Here is a 6,511-nt window from a genome sequence, read left to right on the forward strand (position 1 = left end):
TTCCCTTTTAGAGAATGGACAGGAGCCAACGTCTCGTAATACCTATGATTGACAGGCTGTTGCCAGCACCAATCATCAGCACCAATCATCTCCCTGCTCTGTCACTGCACCCCGATCAGTTCCACCTCTCTGTTCTTGTTAACCACCAGCTGTACGGAATTCCCTGCCAATCGAGATATATTTAAAGCCCTGCCCTTACATCCTACCTGGGTCAGATCGTCTGCAAAGCTATATCTGGAACCTGTTTGTCTGCGCTCACCAACCTTATTGCTTGGTTTCCTCTTCATTCCATCCTTCAAGCCATCTTCCTTAAAGTGTCACGATGCCAGGAACAGAGACAGGACACAGTAGCGTTCGTTTACTCAGTTTTATTGATAAGAGGGAGAGAAGGGCTTGCTTCCACGATCCGAGGATCAACGGACATGGGTAGCAGGAGGCAGGAACGTGGAAGTGGCACTTCCGTGTCGAGCGAGGATGGTCGAAGATTGGCAGGAAATACAAGTCGTTAGCCGGGACGGGAAAGCAAGGGTGGTCTCAAGTTCAGAAGCAAGGTCGGCAACAGGTATCAGGCAGGTAGCGGGGTAAAACAGGTCGGATATCGGGAAGGCAGAACGGGGCAGAGTCAGGTCCGGAAACAGGTTGGCAACGGGTATCAAGCAGGAACAGAGTCTGAACGTGCATGGGAATAAATCTGTCATCTAAGGCAAACTAACTCTAAATTGCCCCCTTTATAATTCAGATTTCCTAACAATCCTATTCCATATTCCTATTGTACTGTATGTTATTGCTCCCAACTGGTTACCTAATGTTTTGAAACGGTTTTATGTGCTATTAAATTATGTACCTCCGTGTTTGCCATCTCTAATTCTATACTTTTCCATTTGCCGACATATCCATCTTCACAATAATAAATCCGGGGTCTAATTTGTGCTACGTAGAAGTATTCCTGTCGGCTTGGCAAAGCCAGCCTCCCTTTATCCTTAGGATGCTGCAGAGTCCTGTATCTAATTCTGAGGTTTTCCAACCCCAAATAAACCTTATTTTTCACTTAACCCCTTCAAGAAATTTTGATAGGTATGAACCAACAATGGTAGAGAATGGAAATCATACAAGAGCTTTGGCAGAACACACATCGTAACTACAGTATATTCTTGAACTCATATCTAATACTATATTTGGCCATTTTAACTGATTCCTCTTAATTTGTTCATTCACTTTTGTATGTGCAATTTTCTCATGAGTTCGACCCCTTAGTTTTTTTTATTGATTTGCTATTCTTATTAAAACCGTATCCCTCCTTTATTCCCTGTGATGGAACACAATTCATTAGTAGAGTCTATGTCTTCGTTAGCCTGAGTATTTACAATTTCTAGGAGTTCCATCAGTGTAGGAAAGTGTTGTCGGATTGAGTTAAATAAATCATTATGCCATTTGCTAACGATGCTATCTTATGTTCTTTTCCTGCGACTACTCCTTTGATCCATTCATCTTGTCTAAATAATTGTGCTAAGATTCAATGAATAGTGCAAAAGGGCTTGGAGAGAGTCCACACCCCTGCCTTGTACCCCTTTCCAAATTGATTTGTCCAGTTAAACTACCATATATTTTAAATCCTGCATGTGGGCCCTGGTATAGTGATTAAATTGCACATCTAATGGATTGCCGACATGAGGATATTGCTTCATCTCTACAAGATACCGGACCTTTTCCTGGCCAAGAGTCAGTCTTAAGTAGCCCGTTCCTTTGTGAAACTCTTCAACTCATTGCTTGTCCTTTTGTTATAGCTGCTCCAATATAATGGCGTCTTACCAGAAGGAATCACTGAGAAGAATCCGACGGAACAGTCGGTTGCTGTTGCAAGATCTCTTTTTGTTCTGCGAAGGAGGCAGAGATACTCGAGTAAGTGTTCTTCACTCACATATTGTCAGTTGTCAGCTTTACTCCTTAAAAATACTTTTGATGTGTTCATTACATCTCGGTTCAGTCAGGCAGGAACTACGTGTAATATTTTGACTTGAGTCTTTAGTATAAAGGTGATGGTCAAGGACAGTTTTTCTTCTACTGATAACAACTAAAATATTTATTCAGGATATCGGTGATCATAACTGATAACTTTTTAAAAAAATTCCATGCTAACATAGTAAAAAATAACAAAAAACGTTTTTATATGTGTCAATTGTTTTACATTCACATTATACAGCTTTGGCAAACATGTCTCCAAAATGTAGAGTTGGAGGCTAGAGCTTCAATCAATCAAAGAACCAACCAATCAAAAATCAATCAATCAATCCATCCACCCTAAACACCAACCAACCAAAGAACAATCCATCCATCCCGACCACCCAATCAAAGAACCAACCGATCAGACAATCAAAAATCAATCAATCCAATCCATCCAACCACTGAAACAATCAATCCTTACTTTGTCAGTAATAATGATGACAATATGTTGTAATGAACACCATAGCACTGCCATATAAATATTGCAGGAAGTGCATATGATTATTGGTGTGTTCATTATGTGAAAATGAGTTTACTTCTAAACACTGAAACAAATCCTCCAATACTTTATGTCACACATGCGTTGCATTATAATAATATACAGGACTGTCTCAGAAAATAAGAATATTGTGATAAAGTTATTGATTTTCTGTAATGCAATTCAAAATAAGTGTCAAACATTTTGGAGTCTTTATTAACCAACTGAAATATTGTACATTTTTGTTATCTAAATTTGGCCTATTGTATATATATATATATATATATATATATATATATATATATATATATATATATATATATCGTGATCGCCTAAGTGACGTGGCTGACGTTCTCCTCTTAAGCAGTCTGCGTCCAGAGATGGACGTCAGACCATACTTTTTGTATCCCTGTGTGTTTCTCCAGACTACAAAGTACCGGTACTTACGACTCCTCTTGCCTGATTCATGCCTGTCTTCCGTTTTTTTTTTTTTACCTGTTTCCGTCCCACGTTTTTCGACCTGCTCTCCCGCCCTGGCCATCGACTTACCTGCTAAGCTGTACCTTCCACTTACCTGTCACGGAGCTGCCATTCCGCCCAAAGAGGTTGATGACCATCAAGCGCCGGCGTCACAAGCCAGCTCCAACAACTCTTTCCAATAAAAACTCCTTTTAAACAAACGCTATTGGATCCGAGAGTCCGTCCTGGTTCTTGACAATATATATATTATTACTATTATGAACATTTCATCGCAGATCATCGGTAAGCATAAAGACTCTGGGACTGATTTCAGAATGATACATCACCTTTCGATGGCAGGATTGGCCTTGATCAGATCTTTGTCCACACATTGAGCAAGCCGTTAGTTTCCGGTGTTGCTTTCTATATCCAGCAATTGAGAGTGTGTATACAGCACCTTGTCACGAGTAGGTGTAGTGAAGCAGTGTGGTAATAAATGGATAAGTACAGATGGTTAACGCTTCATCATCGCTGGGGAAGAGGGATGACATTTTGTCCACGTCCACAGGAACCGATCGCCGTGAAAATTGTCACTGGAAATATCGGGTGCTGAAAAGTCCTGGCTCAATTCATGCATAGGTCTAGTGTAGTTGCAATAAAATTTTATTTTGCGGGCAAAGTGCCCTTTTGTTTATAGAAGTCATGTTTAGAAATTGAAGCTATACCAAATGCAAAAAAAAGCCATAGCAGTGTTAGTTCTGCCTGGAATGCATTCTTTTTACAAAAAAATATTTTCCTTTAGAAGGCTTTTCAGTAAGTATTTTAAAGAACATTAGCCATGTTCAACTGTTGTTGACCAAATAATGGTAAAAGCTAGAAACATACATTTTTTCTGATAAAAGATGAGGGTTCAAGCATTCTTTTGATATTTCCTGTGCCTACATAGCTAAGGATATATCTTCTGTAGGCCTTCAAAAATGAGTCAAAATGCAAAGATTGTCTGGCAGCCACTCTTCCCATTTGAGAGAAATGTCTAGCATTGAGTGAGTTATGTGGCCACCCGCCGCTCACAGACACTATATTGGTGACCCCTGCACTAAAGTAATCATCATAGTGGTGAAAAAAATTAATCAGGCACCTCCTAGGTCTGAATTATTCACAATTTTTTCTGATTGCCTCCCCAGCTCGCCAACATCAAGCCACGCTCTCGCAGCGCTAACAAAGACGACATCTACCTGCCGAGTGTCACCAAGAAGTCCTCGAGTCTTGCTTCAATCAGAGGAAATCTGAGCAATTCCTGCCCTCATCTCAGCAACAGAAGAGGATCATTCTCATCTCTCAGCTCACAGAGGACTGCACGTCATGGCAGAAAACAGGTCCTTTTGGAATAGCATGTTGAAACCCTCTTTCAAAGGCAGTCGGAAATACAAAAATAATTACACACTTAAATAAAAGATTCAAATTTGATACGAAACACATTGGAGTAAATGTTTGATCATATAACTATCCATCCATACATCCATTATCTGCACCGCTTATCCTCAGTAGGGTCGCGGGTGAGCTGGAGCCCATCCCAGCCATTTTCGGGCAGTGGGCAGGGTACACCCTGAACTGGTTGCCAGCCAATCGCAGGGCACACAGAGACAGTCAACTCACTTGTTCATTCACACAAGGACAATTTGAACCGGCTAAATAACCTAAAATGGATGTTTTTTAAATGTGGGAAGAAACCAGAGTGCCTGGAGGACACTCACACAAGGACAGGGAGAACATGCAAACTCCACACAGGAAGGTTTGGTCCCATGGCCTCAGAATTGTGCCGCCGACGCGCTAACCACTCATCCGCCGTGCTGCCAAAATAGAACTAAACTATCGAAATCAATGTATTATTTAGATTAACGAACAAAGATTTGTCATTCCCTCTTTCAATAAAGTTTGCAAAAAAGTACAAAGGCACATCTTTTGCAATTACACGCTGCCGGCAGAGCACTCACACCAGCACAAACGACAAACAGAACCTGAGATTATCAATCGCAATTGTTAGCAAGACCAAATCGCTTATTTTCTTCGTTTTGACTCCACCCGGTGACGATGTGATTCACAATGGACATAAATCCAGAACTAGACCAGCTTTGGCCAGGTCTTTTTTCCGCTCCTTGGAGAATTCCTCAATTCCTTGAATTATTGAAAATCTTGGTCATCCAAGTGGCGAGCTACTCAGATGAGGAATCCACAAGGAACTGATTCATCACAGAGCTACACATCAAGGTTGCGGTACATTTGATTATTCTGTTGGGCTTGACATCTGACTGCTGAACTTGGAGAAAGCAGCATGTGTTTAGAGCACACACCCATTGATTTGGGATTTCCTAAACTGGAGAACATCAAATTTGTGTTTGTGTTTGATTATTTGATGAATCTTCTTGTCATTTATATGACTTGCCATTGCAATTTGAAGTGTATCATTGTGGGACTGTAAATTCTGACACCAAATCTTATTTAGGTTAATTTCTAAAACCCTATCAGTGTGCATACAAATATATGTTGAGGCTAATAAAAGGTTTATTGACCAAAAAGGAAAGTAGATAATAAAACTGATATATAAATAAAATAGGGTTAGTAAACCAAGATACACTGATTACAAGATTTCTCCTCTTGCATCCTAAACAAGGCATGTCCAATGTCTGGCCTGTGGGCCAGTTTGGCCCATGGTCAAATTTTAACTGGCCCGCGGCCTCTGTCATAAGATAATATGTGTTAGTAATGTTAATTACCGTAAATTCCGGACTATAGAGTGCACCTGATTATAAGCCGCACCCGCTACCCTTTAGGAGAATTGTCACTTTTGCATTTACACAAGCCGCACCCATGTATAAGCCGCGTGCGTCCGTATTAGAGCTTAAAGCTTACGTCTCAAACACAAGTTCAACTCAAACCAGGCTGTAAGTTTCATGATCATTACTGGGGTTTTGGGGTTTTTAAGGGTTATTGTTCTATTTTCGTTATTCATTATCCATTATCCGTTATCGGTCAGTTCATAATACGCTACAAAGCCTAGGAGCCGGGACACTTTTTCTCAGCCAAAAGGCCAAGCTAAGGTCCTAGCCCTAAAGCCTTGCTGCGATCATTGCGAATGCACCGTTCCCGGAGGTACTGCAATACCGGGCCGATGCATGGAGTGGACAGAGCAAGCTCTTATTCCATCTCCGGATTGCAAAAATCAAAGATCATGGCAAAGGCCAAGCTATGTTGAGTCCTAACCACAGGGTAAGGTCATTACTACATAAATAGTTTGCAATTTCAGAACCACAGTTGGCATCGTGAATGGAAAATGATACCTGTAATTAACGTATGATGCAGACTTGTAAAGTCCTGGTCCCGTTGAAAGTAATCCAAGGAAACAAAATGTATATTTCCAAAGTTAAGGGTGGGAAAAATATAAATCCACTATTGTCGGCAGCAACAACAGACAGATCTACCGGTAACTCAGCTTTACCCCAATTCCCATCAGCCCGCGTTTGCTCCGCCCCCTCTTTTTGATTCGTCCGTAGAACACATAACAGAATACATCTC

At 40.9% G+C, this 6,511-nt stretch overlaps 1 pseudogene; it reads right to left on the bottom strand.

The window, feature by feature from the left end:
* Positions 1-6,066: 6,066 nt before the first annotated feature.
* LOC148366047 (U2 spliceosomal RNA) lies at positions 6,067-6,186 on the bottom strand (annotated as a pseudogene).
* Positions 6,187-6,511: the final 325 nt, after the last annotated feature.

Source organism: Urocampus carinirostris, chromosome 5, assembly GCF_059441175.1.
Source record: "Urocampus carinirostris isolate Australia breed hairy pipefish chromosome 5, RoL_Ucar_1.0, whole genome shotgun sequence".
NCBI lineage: Eukaryota > Metazoa > Chordata > Actinopteri > Syngnathiformes > Syngnathidae > Urocampus > Urocampus carinirostris.